This window comes from Schistocerca gregaria, chromosome 1, assembly GCF_023897955.1.
Source record: "Schistocerca gregaria isolate iqSchGreg1 chromosome 1, iqSchGreg1.2, whole genome shotgun sequence".
In the NCBI taxonomy this organism is placed as follows: Eukaryota; Metazoa; Arthropoda; class Insecta; order Orthoptera; family Acrididae; genus Schistocerca; species Schistocerca gregaria.
Genome location: NC_064920.1, coordinates 1,157,347,222 through 1,157,370,273, shown reverse-complemented (window position 1 = coordinate 1,157,370,273; position 23,052 = coordinate 1,157,347,222).

Below are 23,052 nucleotides of genomic sequence, written 5' to 3'. Positions count from 1 at the left end.
TCAGGCCATTGTGCAGTACTTTCTACTGAGTCTGGTAGCGGCTCAGATTCTCTTTCCAACTTCTCATTAGAGGGCTCATCAGGCCACTGTGCAGTACTTTCTACTGAGTCTGGTGGGGGCTCAGAATCTCTTTCCAACTTCTCATTATAGGGCTCATCAGGCCATTCTGCAGTACTTTCTACTGAGTCTGGTGGCGGCTCAGAAACTCTTTCCAACTTCTCGTTATAGGGCTCATCAGCCCATTGTGCAGTACTTTCTACTGAGTCTAGTGGCGGCTCAGAATCTCTTTCCAACTTCTCGTTATAGGGCTCATCAGGCCATTGTGCAGTACTTTCTACTGAGTCTGGTAGCGGCTCAGATTCTCTTTCGAACTTCTCATTAGAGGGCTCATCAGGCCACTGTGCAGTACTTTCTACTGAGTCTGGTGGCGGCTCAGAAACTCTTTCCAACTTCTCGTTATAGGGCTCATCAGGCCATTGTGCAGTACTTTCTACTGAGTCTGGTGGCGGCTCAGAATCTCTTTCCAACTTCTCGTTATAGGGCTCATCAGGCCATTGTGCAGTACTTTCTACTGAGTCTGGTGGCGGCTCAGAATCTATTTCCAACTTCTCGTTATAGGCCTCATCAGGCCATTCTGCAGTACTTTCTACTGAGTCTGGTGGCGGCTCAGAATCTCTTTCCAACTTCTCGTTATAGGCCTCATCAGGCCATTGTGCAGTACTTTCTACTGAGTCTGGTGGCGGCTCAGAATCGCTTTCCAACTTCTCGTTATAGGGCTCATCAGGCAATTGTGCAGTACTTTCTACTGAGTCTGGTGGCGGCTCAGAATTTCTTTCCAACTTCTCGTTATACGCCTCATCAGGCCATTGTGCAGTACTTTCTACTGAGTCTGGTGGCGGCTCAGAATCTCTTTCCAACTTCTCGTTATAGGGCTCATCAGGCCATTGTGCAGTACTTTCTACTGAGTCTGGTGGCGGCTCAGAATCTCTTTCCAACTTCTCGTTATAGGGCTCATCAGGCCATTGTGCAGTACTTTCTACTGAGTCTGGTAGCGGCTCAGAATCTCTTTCCAACTTCTCGTTATAGGGCTCATCAGGCCATTGTACAGTACTTTCTACTGAGTCTGGTGGCGGCTCAGAATCTCTTTCCAACTTCTCGTTATAGGGCTCATCAGGCCATTGTGCAGTACTTTCTACTGAGTCTGGTGGCGGCTCAGAATCTCTTTCCAACTTCTCGTTATGGGGCTCATCAGGCCACTGTGCAGTACTTTCTACTGAGTCTGGTGGCGGCTCAGAATCTCTTTCCAACTTCTCGTTATAGGGCTCATCAGGCCATTGTGTAGTACTTTCTACTGAGTCTGGTGGCGGCTCAGAATCTCTTTCCAACTTCTCGTTATAGGGCTCATCAGGCCATTGTGCAGTACTTTCTACTGAGTCTGGTGGCGGCTCAGAATGTCTTTCCAACTTCTCATTATAGGGCTCATCAGGCCATTGTGCAGTACTTTCTACTGAGTCTGGTGGCGGCTCAGAATGTCTTTCCAACTTCTCGTTATAGGGCTCATCAGGCCATTGTGCAGTACTTTCTACTGAGTCTGGTGGCGGCTCAGAATCTCTTTCCAACTTCTCGTTATAGGGCTCATCAGACCATTGTGCAGTACTTTCTACTGAGTCTGGTGGCGGCTCAGAATCTATTTCCAACTTCTCGTTATAGGCCTCATCAGGCCATTCTGCAGTACTTTCTACTGAGTCTGGTGGCGGCTCAGAATCTCTTTCCAACTTCTCGTTATAGGCCTCATCAGGCCATTGTGCAGTACTTTCTACTGAGTCTGGTGGCGGCTCAGAATCGCTTTCCAACTTCTCGTTATAGGGCTCATCAGGCAATTGTGCAGTACTTTCTACTGAGTCTGGTGGCGGCTCAGAATTTCTTTCCAACTTCTCGTTATAGGCCTCATCAGGCCATTGTGCAGTACTTTCTACTGAGTCTGGTGGCGGCTCAGAATCTCTTTCCAACTTCTCGTTATAGGGCTCATCAGGCCATTGTGCAGTACTTTCTACTGAGTCTGGTGGCGGCTCAGAATCTCTTTCCAACTTCTCGTTATAGGGCTCATCAGGCCATTGTGCAGTACTTTCTACTGAGTCTGGTAGCGGCTCAGAATCTCTTTCCAACTTCTCGTTATAGGGCTCATCAGGCCATTGTACAGTACTTTCTACTGAGTCTGGTGGCGGCTCAGAATCTCTTTCCAACTTCTCGTTATAGGGCTCATCAGGCCATTGTGCAGTACTTTCTACTGAGTCTGGTGGCGGCTCAGAATCTCTTTCCAACTTCTCGTTATGGGGCTCATCAGGCCACTGTGCAGTACTTTCTACTGAGTCTGGTGGCGGCTCAGAATCTCTTTCCAACTTCTCGTTATAGGGCTCATCAGGCCATTGTGTAGTACTTTCTACTGAGTCTGGTGGCGGCTCAGAATCTCTTTCCAACTTCTCGTTATAGGGCTCATCAGGCCATTGTGCAGTACTTTCTACTGAGTCTGGTGGCGGCTCAGAATGTCTTTCCAACTTCTCATTATAGGGCTCATCAGGCCATTGTGCAGTACTTTCTACTGAGTCTGGTGGCGGCTCAGAATGTCTTTCCAACTTCTCGTTATAGGGCTCATCAGGCCATTGTGCAGTACTTTCTACTGAGTCTCGTGGCGGCTCAAAATGTCTTTCCAACTTCTCATTATAGGGCTCATCAGGCCATTGTGCAGTACTTTCTACTGAGTCTGGTAGCGGCTCAGAATCTCTTTCCAACTTCTCATTATAGGGCTCATCAGGCCATTGTGCAGTACTTTCTACTGAGTCAGGTGGTGGCTCAGATTCTCTTTCCAACTTCTCATTATAGGGCTCATCAGGCCATTGTGCAGTACTTTCTACTGAGTCTGGTGGCGGCTCAGAATCTCTTTCCAACTTCTCGTTATAGGGCTCATCAGGCCATTGTGCAGTACTTTCTACTGAGTCTGGTGGCGGCTCAGAATCTCTTTCCAACTTCTCGTTATAGGGCTCATCAGGCCATTGTGCAGTACTTTCTACTGAGTCTGGTGGCGGCTCAGAATCTCTTTCCAACTTCTCGTTATAGGGCTCATCAGGCCATTGTGCAGTACTTTCTACTGAGTCTGGTGGCGGCTCAGAATCTCTTTCCAACTTCTCGTTATAGGGCTCATCAGGCCATTGTGCAGTACTTTCTACTGAGTCAGGTGGTGGCTCAGCATAACTCTCTAATTCCTCACCTACTGGCTCGTCATGCCAGTCTGCAAGAGATGCCACTGAGGGTGCTGGTGGTCTAGCATCCATCCCTAACTGCATATCGGGGGGCTCAGATAGGGATTCGACAGTAGTCGCGGGTTCTGATGCTGGAGGCACGGCAATTGTCTCGAGCTGATCTGTTTTCTCATCTAGTCTTCTTCTGTGAGCGGCATGGTGTTGGCGAGTCCACTCCTGTTGGCAGAATACAGAAAGCTCGGTAAGAGACATGGAACACAAAATCATATATGTGTATTCAATGTACATAATTAGAATAATTCTGTAACTATCAGTTTGTTGCTTTTAACTATGGTAGAAGGAGAACAATTTTAAAAATAATTGATGTCTCATTATTAATGTTCGTTTGGCGCAGTTGTAATATGCGGGACCTTTTTGTGTGTACTTATTTGCGTTTAATGTTTCAGTACGAATTTTTCAGTTGCGTGTGAGTTCAGGTAATAATGGAGATGACGGCAAACGCGATGCAAAATATAATTCCGATTTACGTGTATATTTAATACTGTTTATCCCAGCAGTTAAAGATGTGTCCACTTTTTATGTAATGGTCATGTATACGTACAAGTTACGGTTATGTGGGCAAGTTCAGTCTATTAAATCTATTGACCCTCACAGCTCGCACTTGTTATGGGCCGATACCTGCTTGAATGGTTCACCGGCGTTGCATCTGATTTTGTGGTGTAACTAGCTCGGCATTTTTACGAGGGAAAAGCTCGTCGTCTTCTGGGACACCACATAAATCTTCAGTGGCTACTTGGTAATACTGTGACTTTACAAATACCATCCGACACCATACTTGGGAGCCTTTCTACCAGCGGTAACGTTGTTTGTATCGATTGTGGTTGTTCTCGTGAAGCATATGAAATAACTTGGGAGGCACTTGCCCTCTGAAAAGTAGTGCACGCTATTCCAATGAAGTCCAACTATTACAAAGAAGAAGCTGCAGTGGTTTGTGACATACAGTAACGAGACCACCTACTGTTTGGTGGACCCAAACATATTCGAAGGTGACAGCGTGAATCCAATGTGCATTGACAGGATACCGGAAAAGGCAAACTCAAAGGGCGTTTCTCACTTGTAAACGGATATGCACGGAAGTAAATAGAACACAGAAACGACAGACAAAAATTGCACTTGAAGTGAGTTTTGTAACTCCCTGAGAAAAGACATACTGGTTAGCGCCGCATTAAGTTAAAAGTTCTCGGAAGAGGGAAATTGTTTGTACTGGAAGCAGAGTAACCATCCGCTGAAAAGACTTCCACCACCAACTGTTAGTGATAAGCCTTGGTCTTCGTCAGACTATTCCACCACCAGCTCTAAGTAACAAACATAGGACTTTTAGAGAGGACTGTAAAGATGATAATGATTTACAATGTAAGGGCATTATTATGCTGTTATATCAGTCACTAACAGTTCATCAGGCAAAGCCAATAAACACTAACCGATAATCTAAAACTACTCTCCATCTTCCTCAACTAGTTCTCTTAAAATTTAACTACGTATTATTTGTGCAGGAGAAACCTGAAACATGGAAACCTCAAATTACTACATCTTTACCTAAGCAAGGATTAAATCATTACCCCGAAACAGAGCAAAACAGCTGTATAAGCCACTAAGTGTGCAACAGGAATTCCACTATGGCAGAGTGAGCGAATGGGTGGAAAGAGTTCATTGAAGGCCTCTACGAGGGATAGAAATGGATGTTGAGATGATAGACGTAGGGGTCTAGTAATGGCACTTATCAGAGTTTCGACGCACATACGGTCAAATAAATCTATAGACGTCGACTGCATATCTAAATTTCTAAAATCATGAGTGAAAGTGAAAACCAAACAACTTTTCAAGTTCGATTGAAGGATTTTTTAGTCTACAAACTACACAAAATTCCGAAGGGTTATAAGAGCGAGAACTACCGAAAAATCGACTGACTAGTATAACACACCGAAGAATGGAAAAGAAAGCTTTGATTGAGGAAAGGTGCTGCGAATACATAGAAAGAAAGATCCCATATCACTTAGCTACAATATAGCAGGTCAGCAACTGGAAGCAGGTAATTCCATAAATTATCTGGGAGTACGCATTAGGAGTGATTTAAAATGGAGTGAACATATAAAGTTGATCGTCGGTAAAGCAGATGCTAGACTGAGAGTCATTGGAAGACTCCTAAGGAAATGCAATCCGAAAACAAAGGAAGTAGGTTACAGTAGGCTTGTTCGCCCACTGCTTGAATACTGCTCAGCAGTGTGGGATGCGTACCAGATAGGGTTGATAGAAGAGGTAGAGAAGATCCAATGGAGAGCAGCGTGCTTCGTTACAGGATCATTTAGCAATCGCGAAACCGTTACGGAGATGATAGATAAACACCGGTGGAAGATGCTGCAGGAGAGACGCTCAGTAGCTCGGTACGGGCTTTTGTTAAAGTTTCGAGAACATACCTTCACCGAGGGGTCAAGCCGTATATTGCTCCCTCCTACATATATCTCGCGAAGAGACCATGAGGATAAAATCAGAGAGATTAGAGCCCACTCAGAGCCATACCGACAATCCTTCTTTCCACGAACAATACGAGACTGGAATAGAAGGGAGAACCGGTAGAGATACTCAAGGTACGCTCCGCCACACACCGTCAGGTGGCTTGCGGAGTATGGATGTTGATGTAGGAAAAGGCACCAGAGAGGCACCTCTGACGTCGCTCATTATTGTAGAAGCAAGACTGCAAAAAGAGTTCCACGATGTAAAATAGTGGAATATGTTTCAGTTTCTCAGTCTTTCGCCCATACTATTCAGTCTGCCCATCAGCGAAATGATGACGAAAGTAAATGAAAGGATCATGTGTGGGTTTAAATTCAGGATGGAAGGATGTCAGTGGTAAGATTCAGTGGTGGCACTGCTGTCATCAGTAAAAGTGAAGGGAAATGTTACACTGGGCTGTTATATTGAATCAGAAACAGTGTTGCACAAAGTAGCAATTATACGAGAGACGGTTCCTGAATACATTATGGCGGTATGCTTCATTTCTTCTTTTGGTGAGCTCAGTGGCAGAGCCATTTGAAAAGCTAACTACATTTCTTAACATTGTTTAGAATCTAGTCGCACAGATAAAGCAATCTTTGTTTGTAAGCTATTGCTAACTTCTAGTGGTGTGATTACTTCTATTTACTTCCTTTTGTGAGAAGTTTCCATGGATGTGTTATGGGTGTGTTAATGAAGAAAGTATTTTTCGCTGCACTGGGTGATATAATTGATCAGTGATTGTCAGATCAGAGCAATTTCTGATCCTGTTATTGTGGGAGGCGTGTTTTTGAACAGTACTGCGTATTCAAGGATCACACAGGTAATGTGTTTGCTTTCAGCACGTTCAGCAGTGGATGTGACGTTTTTATGTACTCCGGTGAAAGTTTTTCATTTGGTGTTTTCAGCCAGAAGACCGTTTTGAGGCATCTGACCACAGTTGTCTATACTCAACAGCTAGCTCCTTTATTTGTGTACGACTACTGCAAGCTACACCTATTTGAACCACCTCACCGTCGTGACGCTTTGGAATCAAAGTGACGATTGCTTGATACCACATGAAGTGTCCCGTTAAAAGATATCTCTTTTAGTAAGTTGTGCCATAAATCTCATTTCTGTCCAGTTCGTTTCAGTACCTCCTCAGCAATTATCGAATCTATCCAGTTGTGTAAGGCAGGTAAAAAATGAGCTGACAAAACATATCCCATGTTTCATTACTGCTTCGGGATGCAGAGTATTAGACATTTACGAGAGTCAGCTTAAGATAAGTGCTGTACGCCACTCACCAGATCATCACGTAAAAGCCCAGTGCACTCTCCAGCTGCCGCCTGCGAATGGAGATGTTCGACCCACTGCATCTGTACAAAAACGAAAGAAAAATTTTTTGTAGTTAACGTATGTACCCACAGGAACACTACAGACTACATCTATAGCTGAAACCATTTAACACCAACATAAAATAGACTGGAAAGTGCTACACAATCGATCCTGATGTCGAACCAATTACATTTGAAGTGAGGAGGGCCCTAGTGTGATGACTGACTTTTCCAGTGCATACAGCTTATTGAGTATGAGTACTTCAAGGCTAGTAAATACAGATGTAGGAATAAATACTTGACATGAAGGTAATTCACCGGCCATATCACATAGTTAAATAGAGCGCTGTGTAAAGTTAAAGAAAGCGGCCATCAGCAATAATCCAAAACTCAGTCGAAGTAAGTATCTTGGTGTTAGTGGGTACAGTGTCGCAATCTCCCACATAGCAATGAAAAAGTAGAGACAAGATCAATAGCGAAGAAAACAGGAAAAGCGACGCTTGGAAATAACCACATTCAGAACAAAGAATGGACAGCCTTATAGGTCAATATAGAAATTTGATTCCTGAACATCTTAAGGCAGAAAAGGACAGGTTTGAAGACAGCGGAAAGAGATCTTTATATTGTTGTTGTGGTCTTCAGTCCTGAGACTGGTTTGATGCAGCTCTCCATGCTACTCTATCCTGTGCAAGCTTCTTCATCTCCCAGTACCTACTGCAGCCTACGTCCTTCTGAATCTGCTTAGTGTATTCATCTCTTGGTCTCCCTCTACGATTTTTGCCCTCCAAGCTGCCCTCCAGTACTAAATTGGTGATCCCTTGATGCCTCAGAACATGTCCTACCAACCGATCCCTTCTTCTAGCCAATTTGTGCCACAGACTCCTCTTCTCCCCAATTCTATTCATTACTTCCTCATTAGTTGTGTGATGTACCCATCTAATCTTCAGCATTCTTCTGTAGCACCACATTTCGAAAGCTTCTATTCTCTTCTTGTCCAAACTATATATCGTCCATATTTCACTTCCATACATGGCTACACTCCATACAAATACTTTCGAAACTACTTCCTGACACTTAAATCTATACTCGATGTCAACAAATTTCTCTTCTTCAGAAACGGTTTCCTTGCCATTGCCAGTCTACATTTTATGTCCTCTCTACTTCGACCATCATCAGTTATTTTGCTGCTCAAATAGCAGAACTCCTTTACTACTTTAAGTGTCTCATTTTATTATCTTATTCCCTCAGTATCACCCGACTTAATTCGACTACATTCCATTATCCTCGTGTTGCTTTTGTTGATGTTCATCTAAATTTTCGTAAGTGAGTGACGTCCGTTAGTGAGCACATGGTGTGTGTGTGTGTGTGTGTGTGTGTGTGTGTGTGTGTGTGTCTGTGTGTGTACTACTGCTGTGTTGTACGTCGTCAGGAAACGGAGTGGTGCTCACCTTCGGAGCTTTGGTGACCTGCTCCAACTCGACCAGCCGTCGATGCCCCTGCATCGTCTTCCTTCGGCCGAAACAAGGACAGCACGCTGTCCAGTATCTCCTCCAACCCATCTGCAGCAGAGAAGAGCCTGTTCCACAAGCTGCCGAATCGTTTACGGTATAGTAATTGCTGCACTGTGCTGCACAGTAGAATCTTTCCTGTTGTCACCATACTGTGAAATAGATGGCGTGTTCAGCACCGCAAAAAACCAATTTGTGGCAATATCGAGTAGTTCCAAAAGAAGGGAAAGTTTTCAGATAGAGAAATAGTTTTAGCAGTTGTTAAACGGTTCTGGTATTGTCACGTAGAAACCACAGTCAAGTTCTTAAGTTAGGTTGGTCAATGAAGTACTATATTTAGACTTGAAACACGTTAGTTACTGAAACTAGCTCACAACCAGAACAGAACTGCCTTCCTGAACGAAGATTGCAGATATAGACACTGACGGAGAAAAATCGCAACTTCAAAAAATAATTAACGTAGAATATTGAAATTTAGGGAATATATTTGCCTAGGTCACATATTTAAGTGCTCAGTATTGCAAGATCTCAGGGTAAATTAAAGTGCAAGGTGGCCATCGCAAATGTGAAATTCTGATACATTAATAATCGGTGTAGCCGCCAGAATGTTGATTGCAAGGATGCAAAGGTGCGTGCGTTGCGCTCTACAGGTGCCGGATGGCTGTTTGTTTGACAGAATTCGGTGCCTATTTCACTTGCTCGGACAACACAGGGACAGTTAATGCTGGTTATAGATGACGTCCCATTGCGACTCCATACACTCCATTACACTCCATACAAATTAGTCCACCATTCCGTTCTTCTCTCTGCCTCTACAAGCACCTCTATCTCATACCTTAGGTGGCAAACCGTCTCCCTTCTTATTGGCTGTACAGAATTACGGCCAATCAGAGCTGACTTTCAGGGCGCGGCTCGCGCCAAAATCTAGAAAGAACCAACCACTGCTCTCAGTTCATTGACATCATTAAAATAAACAACTCAAAACTCCCTTGTTAAACAAATGAAATGAAATAAATTTTAAGCTGCACTTAACGTCCAGGAATTTAACTATATAATCGCGAACGTTCTGGCTGTCTCTTACACATTCAAACATGCCTGGACATCCGCCATCCACTAGCACGGGAACCACTGGTGGATTCGCTCCCACGACACAAAGCTGGAACACTTGCAAGTTCCTATAGAGAACTACAAACTGAAAATTTAATATTGGCGAATGTCCCACATACACTCACACAGGTACTCTCTTTCACACCCGTCCTAACATAAAACATAAATATCTACTTGAAATTCTTGAAGCTATTACTAGAGCAAAATTACGAAAGGTTTTCTAAAATGAGAACTTTCCATATTTGAATCTAAGCACTGAAGGTGTTCATATCTTTTCAAATAGTCACAGTTAGTGATTTTGAAACATCCCCTTAGAAAAATTAGTGAATTCCTATGCTGATAAACCTCTTACGTTATTTGATTTTTAAACAGCTGAGCAGAACTGAACGTACTCAGACACTTCTCTCTTTACGTATTCTCATCAACACTAAAATGTCACACAATATTTTTAGTGCAACGCAATCTGACTTTCAATAGTCCCTACAAAAGAATGGCCCTGACTAACATTAACCTATACCTTCCATGAATCACTTACCTCAAAAAATCTTCGTTACTCGAACTACTGCAATACAGCAAGCGCCAATGCTGCTAGCTAAATAAAAGATTCTAACTACTGAAGGCACCGACTACTGATGGGCATGGTTAACAAATGAAAGATTTTGATAGAGAACAAACAATGTATTTACCTTAATAATATTCAAAAGTCATCACACACACACAAACATCATTTCATGAAACACAGTATTACAAATTTACTCTTTCCGGTGGAAACATGTCCAGATCGTCCGCTCTCCCCCCACATCCACCACTGCTGGCGGCTCACATCCAACTGCCCAACACTACAATAGCGAATAATTCAACAATACAAACCAGCCACAGGCTGAACACAGCACAGTTAGTGTTTTCATACAGAGCGCTACGTGGCGTTACCAATATAAAAACCTAAATAGCATACTAACGATTTAGTTTTTTAAATGTCGGATAATTACGTTTTTAATGACTTTTTTTTGTAACTTCCAAATTATGACCGTTATTGACTTCAGATTTTGACAGATTGTTCCTTTACACAACAGAAGGCTATGTACCTAATATCAAGTTTGTCGGACTATTTATAGACCAGTTATTAATTTTAATAGTTCCAGAGAATGTAACTACACTGTAAGCGCACTCCGCCACTATCAGACGCTGCAGTCGCGCCTTATGGTCACGAAGCACGTCTGCAGGACACAGGTCGCACGTTGCAGATGGTATAAGATTCTGACTGCTTACGCTGGAGCCCACATACATTGATACAAGAAAGCTCTAATAGACAAATTGGAGACACAATAGGCCGAGAGAGTGAGTGGGCACTTTATAGCATGTTGGGTTACAACAGCCGTAAGTGAGCGAGCAGCATCATGTTGGAAAACTCCCCCTGGGACACTGTTCACGAATGGCAGCGCAACAGGTCGAAACTACACATTGACGCACAAATTTTGCAGTAAGGGTGTATGTGATAACCACACGAGTGCTCCTGCTGTGACACGAAATTGCATTCCAAACCGTAGCTCCAGGTGTAGGTCCCGTGTGTCCAGCACGATGACTGGTTGGTCGCTTGCCCTCAACTGGCCTTCTCCTAATCAACACACGGCCATCACCGGCACAGAATCAGAACCAGCTAACACAATGAACACTCTCTTGACACCACTGAAGTCCCAAATGCCGGTGTAAGGGCTGTAAGACGTCGTGGTCTCCTGACCTTCATTGCTTACATATTCCGCCCTCACAATCATATTCTCCACATCAAGACGCTTCATTCAAACCCAAACTCGATAAGATAAAGTCAATGTTGTATGAATTCATGTAAATGATGCGCAAATAACAAGTGCGCACTGGGGTTGAGATACTCGAAGCTGGCATACACACACACACATTCAAGACACAACAGTCACAAAAGCTTTTAGTTTGGGAGAGGCAAACACCGCACGTCAGGAGGCTGGTCCCTTCAGAGGTTTTCACAGGGGGCTACCTACATCAGCCGGTGGCCGCCCGTGAAGCGGACAGCGTTTGCCCGAGTGAAAGGAAGAACAACCCCATGTTCGGATGAAAAGCAAATTCCCCTACACTGTGTGGGAGCGCCCAGTCTACGCATTCTTTACTAACATAGCACACAGTTTCAGAGGTTTTTCACAAGGAGACAGCAAACGCCAAACGCCGATGCTACAGATTTCCGGAATGGTCGTCTTAAACGAAACGACATTCTCCCGTTTTAGAAGAGCCATGCTGATTGGCGGACGATATTCATGACGCCTTGAGCTGAAAGAGTAATGGAAGAGACTGACACGTCTGGCGTGGAGAGGGGCCGTTCCGTTGCCGCTCTAGAAGAGAGAACACGTAACGAGAGCGTGCGCTCTCGTACGTGTACTGAAAAGAGCGAGGAACAAGTCTCTCCTCAGTACTTCACTGGGAGAGCACCTCTGTCGAGAGCCAATTGGAGTGTGACTCTATACTGAGTCATTGCGATTAAGTGTAGTTCACTGTGTTGGCTGCCACACTTATTGTGCAGTGTGAACAGAAAGAGTTATAGTTAAACGCCTGTGAGCGAATTTTTGAGTGGATTGGCGCTGGACTGGTTATCTGACCGGTGTACCACGCCAATAGTTAGACTAGGGGCGAATATGAGTCCTTGACCTCATCAAGGCGTAGGGAGAGTTTGATTGGTGAAGGTCAATCCAGATAGAGCGAGAGTTATCTTATTTGTCAGCAGCGAGCGGCGCAGAGAGCAGACATTGCAGCTTACGGTATTGTGCGCTACAGCTCTTGCGAGCCCCATATTTCCTCCACAACAGTACACTTCACTGCATTTCACATGTGACTGCATCGACTGTACCTAGCAACATTCTAACGGTTGATTATTCAAGTTGAGTAGGCGCGGCTCTCAGCCATTCTGCCAACTCAAAAACAATCTTAAATTTTGTATAGAAATTTCATTAGCGAATCCTATCCTTAAGAGGTAGCTTCACATTCCGAAAAGAAACCGGAAATAAGTGCCATTGTGATTTCTCAGAATTTTTGCAAAATAAATAATAATATTCGTTAGTTTCATGTTATTCTTACACTAATTAGCACTACTCCAGTACCCAAGTATCCCACTAGTTACATAAGAAATTATGTGTATTTTTGTCATTTCCTTACAGCGGGCGACTGCAGAAGATATTTATCGCTGAAAGTTTTTCAGGCATTTCTCTTTAGAACGTTAGCAGCGACTGTCTGACTTCTGTAGTAGTGTGGGGGTGGAAATTGCATCTTGCAGGAGCCACAGAGTAAAGGGTACATCTCAGATTAATCCGTTTCGCAGAATGACAGAATAGCACCCACAGACTCACAGGTGTTAGTGGAATGTTCGCAACAGGGAGTCTGGCTCGGAGCTGTTCTTGAAGTAACCGATTTTTAACAGTTCACTTTGTCGCTGTGGTGCCAACAAGTGCTCAGATTGTTGCTGCAGATGCAGTACGATGCGCCAGTGCCACGATGATTTTCCAAATCGGTAGTGCCACGTGACCGTCTGGAGTTCGGTCTACTTGCGACCTCACATTCTAGTGACCACCGCTGCCAGTGCATTGCTACCACGTCTGTCTGATAAACAGCAGAAGGAACATCCAGTTTCTCGTAGCCCTCTCCCTCGTTTTCTTTCAAAGTTAGTGAGTTGTCGACAATGGCATCATTGTCACCTTCAACGCATTCTTGACTAACAGCAGCTCACCATGTCCTTTCTCAAAGGTTAACTAACACTCACTCCCGTTACAGAGTGAACACAGAGCAAACCTGAACTGCATCCTCATACTGGCTCTACCAGCGCCACTCTTAGGCGACTGGTGCGAAATCTGAAGAGACATCATCTTCCAGAAGTAGCAACACGCCTGCCAACTTTCGTTCATGTCGGACAACACCTTCATAGTAGTGTGAATTTTTTTCCATCAGTATACAGGGTGGTCCACTGATAGTGACCGGGCCAAATTTGTAATAATAAGCATCAAACGAAAAAACTACAAAGAACGAAACTCGTCTAGCTTGAACGAGGAAACCGCTATCGTTGGCCCGCTAGATGGTGCTGCCATAGGTCAAACGGTTGTCAACTGCGTTTTGTTTGAATAGATACCCCCATTTTTATTACATAATTTGTGTAGCACGTAAAGAAATATGAATGTTTAAGTTGGACCACTTTTTTCGCTTTGTGATAGATGGCTCACAATTTTAGACGAACAGTTGGTAAAACGTAGCTTTTTTAAATTAAAATACAGAAGTACGTTTGAACATTTCATTTCGGTTGTTCCAATGTGATACGTGTACCTTTGTGAACGTATCATTTCTGAGACCGCATGCTGTTACAGGTTACCTGTAAATATCACATTAATGCAATGAATGCTCAAAATGATGCCCGTCAACCTCAATGCATTTGGCAATACGTGTAACGACATTCCTCTCAACAGGGAATAGTTCGCCTTCCGTAATGTTCGCACATGCATTGAAAATGCACTGACGCATGTTGTCATGCGTTGTCGATGGATCACTATAGCAAATATCCTTCAACTTTCCCCACTGAAAGAAACCCGGGGACGTCAGATCCAGAGAACGTGTGGGCTTTGACGACCAATCCACCTGTCATGAAATATGCTGTTCAATACTGCTTCAACCGCAAGTGAGTTATGTGCCGGACATCCATCACGTTAGAAGTACATCGCCATTCTGTCATCCAGTGAAACATCTTCTAGTAACATCGTTAGAACATTACGTAGGAAATCAGCATACATTGCACCATTCAGATTGCCATCGATAAAATGGGGGCTAATTATCCTTCCTCCCATAATGCCACAATATACATGAACCCGCCAAGGTCGCTAATGTTCCACTTGTCGCAGCTATCGTGAATTTTCCGCTGCCCAATAGTGCATATTATGCAGTTTACGTTACCGCTGTTGGTGAATGGTGATTCGTCGCTAAATAGAACGCGTGCAAAATGTCTGTCATCGTCCCGTAATTTCCCCTTGTGCCCAGTGGCAGTACTGTACACGACGTTCAAAGCCGTCGCCATGCAATCCCTGGCGCATAGTAATATGGTACTGGTGCAACCGACGTTTTTGAGATTACCGATTCTCGCACAATTTGTCTGCTACTGATATGCGTATTACCCGCGACAGCATCTAAAACACCTGCTTGGGAATCATCATTTGGTTGACGTTTCACATGTGGCTGAACACTCCCTGTTTCCTTAAATAACGTAACTATCCGTTGAACAGTCCGACAACTTATATAATGTCGTCCAGGATACCGAGCAGCATACATAGCGAACGCCTGTTGGCCATTTTGGTCACAATAGCCATACATCAACACGATATTGACCTTTTCCGCAATTGGTAAACGGTCCATTTTAGCACGGCTAATGCATCACGAAGGAAATACCGTGCGCACTTGCAGAATGTTTCGTGATACCATGTTCTTATACGTTTGTGACTATTGCAGCGCCATCTATCACAAAGCGAAAAAGGTGGTCCAACTAAAACATTCATATTTCTTTACGTACTACACGAATATGTAATAATAATGGCGGTTCCTATTTAAAAAACGCAGTTGATATCCGTCTGACCTATGGCAGCGCCATCTAGCGGGCCAACCATAGAGCCATTTGGTTTTCCCCTTCAAGCTAGACGAGTTTCGTTGTTTGTAGTTTTATCGTTTGACGCTTATCTCGTGAAATATTTGGCCCGGTCACTCTCAATGGACCACCCTAAACATCTCAACGTAAAAGATAGATCTTAATACTAGAAGCCATAAACTGATACAGATACATAATGCCAAAAGTCGGTACCAGTATACAAAGGGAAAAATCGAGAAAACTGCCGAGAGGTGGTATCGAAAACAACAGTTCAGCTTCAGCTATATAGCTCGTTCTAGTATTCCGATATAATCACAGAAACCCAAAGGCTGTATGAATACGTAAAACCATAAATCGGTGTGGCTACGGAAACGCGGTATCAAAAATTTCACTTCTACATCTACATCAACATCCATCTACGCAGTATCAAAAATTTCACTTCAACTATATAGCTCAAGTGAAAATTCTGGTTCCAATGTAAGAAACTCAAATCAAAGAAATTAATTATACCTGATATGTCTTTGGTAGCAATGTAACACAGAGGTAAAAAAAACTCAGAAACTTGAACCACAGTATTAAAGTAATGATCATGACAAAGACCTCCAATTACGAAATTTAAGAATCGTAAGTTAGACATAAAATATTCTGTAACAAAAACAATATGTTCTAATTTTGCCATGTAACCGAGACCTAGGCTTATGAAGAGAAATAAAGTTACGCGGTAGAGAAAAGCCTGCACGCATATTAAAGTAATGCAGTTTGACAGAAGATTTAAGAAACTGAAAGAAGAGAAAAAACCGAAACAAAGTCCCAGCATCTTTTGACGGCCCTATAACAGATTTCACAGCCAAATGAAACCTCTCAATAATATTTGTGTAGGCCCCAATCTTATAGTCTTTAAATTCCCAGTTGTCGTTCACAATAGGGTGGCCATAACCTTTCCCGCCCAACACCGTTAAAATGCACACGCATCTAACGCTATAGCAGTTGCTTCTGCGACCTCCGGAAATACATCAAAGGAATCACCATAGCCGCCGACCTTAACTTACGTCTCTCACCTTCTCCTCACCAGATCCATGATTCGTCAGTTTCAGCTATCACCTCATGGCCCCTTATAGGTCCACTATATTTAATATACTGACCACGTAGTGCTCAACAGAAAGAAAAGCAACCTATTAGTGTTCGTTCACAAGCACTGCTTTCATGCATACCATGAGAGAGTTGCCCAGGAAGTAATGCACCGCATGTTTTTCTTCGATAAATCTTTATTGAACATAATGAGAATTACACACACGAAAGAATGGTGTTTTATCTAGACACCCTATTTTTCCACGTAATATACCTCCCGTTCTATGGCCTTCCACCAGCGCGAAACAAGGGCGTGTGTGCCCTGTCGGTACTAATCCTTGTCCTGGTGGTAAAGCCAGTCCTTCACTGTGTGGATCTCCTCCTCATCGTCCTCAAAATGTCTTCCATGAATGGCATCCTTTAAAGGCCCAAAAAAGTGGAAGTGAGAGGGGAATAGGTCAGGGCTGTAGGGTGAATGGAGTAACATTGTCCAACCCTGTTTTCCGATGTGTTCAGCAGCCCTCAGACTTCTGTGGGTCCGAGTGTTATCGTGTTGCAGCAAAGTATCTGCTTGGTTGCTGTGACGTCGAAGTCACCGGAGACGCGTCTTGAGTTTTTTTTTTATGTGTTGACTTACGATTCTGAATTAATGGTACACCTCTTGGCATTACATCAATGAGAATCGCACCTTGCCAGTCTCAGAACACTGCTATCACGACCTTGCCGGTGGAAGCAGTTGTCTTGAATTTGTTCTTCTGCGGGTTGTGGAAATAGGGCCATTCTCCCGACTGTCGTTTTGTTTCGGGCTCAGAATGGTTGCCTCAGGTTTCATCACCTGTCACAAATCGGGATAAGAACGCCTCCCACTCAGCTTCAAATCGTTGCAACAAATCAAGACAAATGTTTTTTTTTTTCTGTTCGATTTGTTATCCACCGGTAGACACCGCGAGGCCCATCTTAAGTACACTTTTGAATATCCAAGAGTGCGGATAACTGCATCCACATTTCCTTTGCTGATTGACAGATGCAACCCCAACTGCAGAGTCGTACTGCGCCTGTCTTCGCAAATGATAACATCAGCTCGCTGCAACGGTTCAGGTGTGACAGCCGTGGATGGTCTCCCTGACAGTCGTGAGGCGGAATGCGCATAGAAGGTGACGCGTTAAACACTTGGTAAGTCAAGCGTTTGAGTAGCAGACGCGCGGACCCAACAACCTACACTATTTACGATTACAGTTTAATGTTGTCTCACATATAATAACGTATTATGTCCTTAGGAGAGGTAAATAATGAAACTTATGAGCCACTGTAGGTGTACTCATAGTATGAGGAAGTGTAAGGTGTGAAATGAGGAAGAGTGTAGGGTGACATCTGGGTGCAGTCGAGTGAAGGAACTTCTTCGAACCGATGTGAGGGAAAGAATAGGAGAGAAGCTGAGGAGGTGCTGCGCAATTGATTTCAAATAAAAAGGTTAGTATACTCGCGTTAGTACACGGTACAAATAAAATGGTGTGTAGATAGATTCACCTCCCCCACCCCCTGCCAATGAACCATGGACATTGCCGTTGGTGGGGAGGCTTGCGTGCCTCAGCGATACAGATAGCCGTGCCGTAGGTGCAACCACAGTGGAGGGGTATCTGTTGAGAGGCCAGACAAACGTGTGGTTCCTGAAGAGGGCAGCAGCCTTTTCAGTTGTTGCAGGGGCAACAGTCTAGATGATTGACTGATCTGGCCCTGTAACACTGTATGATGAGATAAAAGAAATTATTCAGGTAGTGAAGGAAGACGAAAATTTAATAGTCATGGGTGACTGGAAATCGACAGTAGGAGCAGGAAGAGAAGAAAACGTAGTAGGTGATTATGGATTGAGGTAAGAAATGAAAGAGGAAGCCGCCTGGTAGAATTTTGCACAGAGCTAACACACTAACACATGAAAGAAGGTTGTTTACATGGAAGAACCCTAGAGTTACGAAAAGGTTTCAGATAGATTATATAATGGTAAGGCAGAGATTTAAGAACCAGGTTTTAAATTGTAAGACATTTCCACGGGCATATGTGGACTCTGACCACAATCTATTTGTTATGAACTGTAGATAAAAATAGAAGAAACTGAAAAAAGGTGGGAATTTAAGGAGATAGGACCTAGATCAACTGAAAGAACCAGAGGTTGTGCAGAGTTTCAGGGAGAGCATAAGGGAACAATTGACAGGAATGGGGAAAAGAAATACAGTAGAAGAAGAATGGGTAGCTTTGAGGAATGAAATAGTGAAGGTAGCAGAGGATCAAGTAGTAAAAAGACGAGGGCTAGTAGAAATCCTTGGGTAACAGAAGAGATACTGAATTTAAGTGATGAAAGGAAAAAATACAAAAATGCAGCAAGTGAATCAGGCAAAAAGGAATACAAACGTCTTAAAAATATGTAGAAGCTTATCTCACTAGGGGTAAGATAGATACCGCCTACAGGAAAATTAAAGAGACCTTATAGAAAAGAGAACCACTTGCATGAATATCAAGAGCTCAGATGGAAACCCAGTTCTTAGCAAAGACGGAAAAACACAAAGGTGGATGGAGTATACAGAAGGGTCGATACAGGGGCAATGTTCTTGAGGACAATATTATGGAAATGGAAGAGGAGGTAGATGAAGATGAAATGGGAGATATGATACAGCGTGAAGAGTTTGACAGAGCACTGAAAGACCTAGGTCGAAACAAGGCCCCGGGAGTAGACAGCATTCCATTAGAACTACTGACGGCCTTGGGAGAGCCAGTCCTGACAAAACTCTACCATATAGTGAGCAAGATGTATGAGACAGGCGAAATTCCCTCAGACTTCAAGAAGAATATAATAATTCCAAAGCCTAAAAAGCAGGTGTTGACAGATGTGAAATCTACCGAACTATCAGTTTAATAAGTCACAGGTGCAAATACTAACGCGAATTCTTTACAGACGATTGGTAAAACTGATAGAAGCCGATCTCGGAGAAGATCGAGTTGTATTCCGTAGAAATGTTGGAACACGTGAGCCAATTCTGACCTTACGACTTATCTTAGAAGAAAGATTAAGGAAAGGCAAACCTACGTTAATAGCATTTGTAGGCTTAGAGAAAGCCTTTGACAATGTTGACTGGAATACTCTCTTTCAAATTCTGAAGTTGGCAGGGGAAATTCTGAAGTTGGCAGGGGTAAAATACAGGGAGCGAATGGCTGTTTACAATTTGTACAGAAACCAGATGGGAGTTATAAGAGTCGAGGGGCATGAAAGGGAAGCAGTAGTTGGGAAGGGAGTGAGACAGGTTTTAGCCTCTCCCCGTGTTATTCAACCTGTATACTGAGCAAGCAGTAAAGGAAACAAAAGAAAAATTCGGAGTGGGTATTAAAATCCATGGAGAAGAAATAAAAACTTTGAGGTTCGTAGATGACATTGTAATTCTATCAGAGACAGCAAAGGACTTGGAAGAGCAGTTGAACGGAATGGACAGTGTCTTGAAAGGAGGATATAAGATGGACATCAACAAAAGCAAAACGAGGTTAATGGAATGTAGACGAATTAAGTCGGGTGATGCTGAGGGAATAAGATTAGGAAACGAGACACTTAAAGTAGTAAAGGGGTTTTGCTATTTGGGGAGCAAAATAACTGATGATGGTCGATGCAGAGAGGGTATAAAATGTAGACTGGCAAAGGCAAGGAAAGAGAAATTTGTTAGCATCGAGTATTGATTTAAGTGTCAGAAAATCGTTCCTGAAAGTATTTGTATGGAGTGTAGCCATGTATGGAAGTGAAACATGGACGATAAATAGTTTAGAAAAGAAGAGACTAGAAGCTTTCGGAATGTGGTGCTACAGAAGAAATCTGAAGATTAGATGGGTAGATCACATAACTAATGATGAGGTATTGAATAGAATTGGGGAGAAGAGGAGTTTGTGGCACCACTTGACTAGAAGAAGGGATCTGCTGGTAGGACATGTTCTGAGGCATCAAGGGATCACCAATTTAGTAGTGGAGGGCAGGGGTAGACCAAGAAATTAGTACACTAAGCAGATTCCGAAGGATGTAAGCTGCAGTAAGTACTGGGAGATGAAGAAGCTTGCACAGGATAGAGTAGCATGGAGAGCTGCATCAAACGAGTCTCAGGACTGAAGACCACAACAACAACAACAACAACAACAATATTGACAGATTCAAGAAGGACGTTGAGCTATGCACGAGGTTAGCTTCATTCGGGAAAGAAATAGTCTGTACCACATGTTCGTAGGGAATTTGTATAAGGCACTTTTATATGGTTAAGAGTAACATCATACAACATCCACCCACAGACGGGGATGAGCAATTATGTAATGAAACGATTTAAAGTTTTGGAACGACAATCGCTGATGCCAAACAAGAGGTTTACTACCTAGTTAACATAGGTATGTTTCCTAATTACAGTGTGTGGGGACCTTTACCATGTCCATGCATATTAATGCGGAAATATTTGAAATTGGAATTTGGGCTCGGAAGAAAGGAGGCACAGTCAATCTGTGATTCCTCTGAAACAAGAAATTGTAATGAATGTATGTATAAGAGAATATATAGGGTAAGAAACTCTTAAGTCAAATAAAATCTATCTCTTGAATGAGGTAAGTACTCAGGGGACAAGCTATACAGACCTACCGAGAGAAGATAAGCAGTTTCAAAGAACGAGTGTACACACATTGTACAAGGAAAAACGTCATGGCGTGGCGTAAAACTTGAATACGACATGTGGTACTTGTAATGAACAATGTACGTTTTTCATTGAGTAATTTTTTAGATATGTTTGATTATGAAATGCAGTAAAAGCCTACAATCAATATATATTATAAAAGTAAATGTACAACGGGCGTGACGCTATAATTAATAAACCAGTCCCGGTACGATCAAGGGAGGTATTTGGTGTGGTAGCCCTGTATCCCCCATTCTTGAAGAATGTTCCTGTTTTTACCCGAAGGGAATCCGTATGATCATATAAGGGCTATGAAGTTTCGCCCTCTAGAAATTTCTAGAACATTCCATAACATTCGAGAGTATTCGAGAGCATTCCACAACATTCCAGATTGTTTCGGTATGTTCCACAACGATCCGGAATGTTTTGGAATGTTCGGGAATAATCTGAACTATTCTGAAAAATTCCAGAATGTTTGGGAACATCCCGTAGCATCCCAGATCATTGTGGAATACTCCAGAACACTCTAGAATGTTGTTGAATTTTCTGGATCGTTGGGGACCATTCGAAGCCGTTTTCGTATGTTCCGGAATTCACCTCTGTTGGGGTTACCCATTGGTAGAGGTGTATAAAGCAGGATTCGTCGTGTGTTAGAACGTATATTCCTTACCAGTGATGAAGGGAGGAAGTAACAAAGTAGGGTAGTGAGTAAATAAAAACAAACAGTGAAGTGTGAGTAGTCAAAATATTACAGTGACTGAATATAAATCGAAAATAAAGTGTGGAAAGTGTACTTGGTGAATTTGTAGATAAAAATCTGATTTTATTTATATTTTACACCACGTCCAAACGTAAAAAGAGGAGGAGATCTTTCCAGCTCTGAAGTAAATCAGCGAATTAAAAAAGAACAACCAAAAAACGAAGCAGACGAACAGCGCGAAGCCGGCCGGTGTGGCCGAGCGGTTCTAGGCGCTACAGACTGGAACCGCGCGACCGCTTCGGTCGCAGGTTCGAATCCTGCCTCGGGCATGGATGTGTGTGATGTCCTTAGGTTATTTAGAATTAAGTAGTTCTAAGTTCTAGGGGACTGATGACCTCAGACGTTAAGTCCCACAGTGCTCAGAGCCATTTGAAGCATTTTTGAACAGCGCAAAGCACGTTTAATTTCCCAGCGTACGAGAAAGAGAACCGTGAGAAGCAGAGAAACAGAACAATAATGAATTGGACGAACTGATGGATCAAGAATTCTGACACAATTTTACAATAAAAGACTGCGAATTCAAGCCAGCCACTAAAATATCACCGAATGAGAAGCGCGGACGAGGATAAGTAAACAGTACAACTTAACAAAAAAAAAAAAGTTCCGCTGCGACCCGACGAATTAATGTAACAAACACAAACAGGTCGTCATCGGAAAATTGGATAACATCTACCAATCTTGTAAAGGTAAAAAAATTCAGCAGAGGAACACCAGAATCTTGTTGCATGAACGGAAAAATTCCATTACCCCCACAAGAAGCACTTCCGCAGGAATTGTTAAAAGACCAGCGAAACTCAAGGATCGGAACACTTTCTTCAAAATATCAGAGCGCAGTGCCTGCCTATTCTTTCGGTGTCACTTCCATCAGCATTAACCGAGATGAAATCGACTTCGTTTTTTCCATCCAAAGCCAAATCTATCACAACATGGGATCATTAATACCACTACGCTACGAAGACCATAAATATCTGTAAGTATATTTCATCGGGAATGGAGAAACAGAAATGTATCAGTGATGCACAAATATCAGTTGATTGTGCTGAGAAGCAGTCCGACATGTGCAGTGAATCTTATCTGAATACAATCAACTGATTCACATATTGAAAACAGCACTGGACCGTTGATTTCTGATGACTATGAAGTTATAATTCGAGCCGACAAAATACCACATA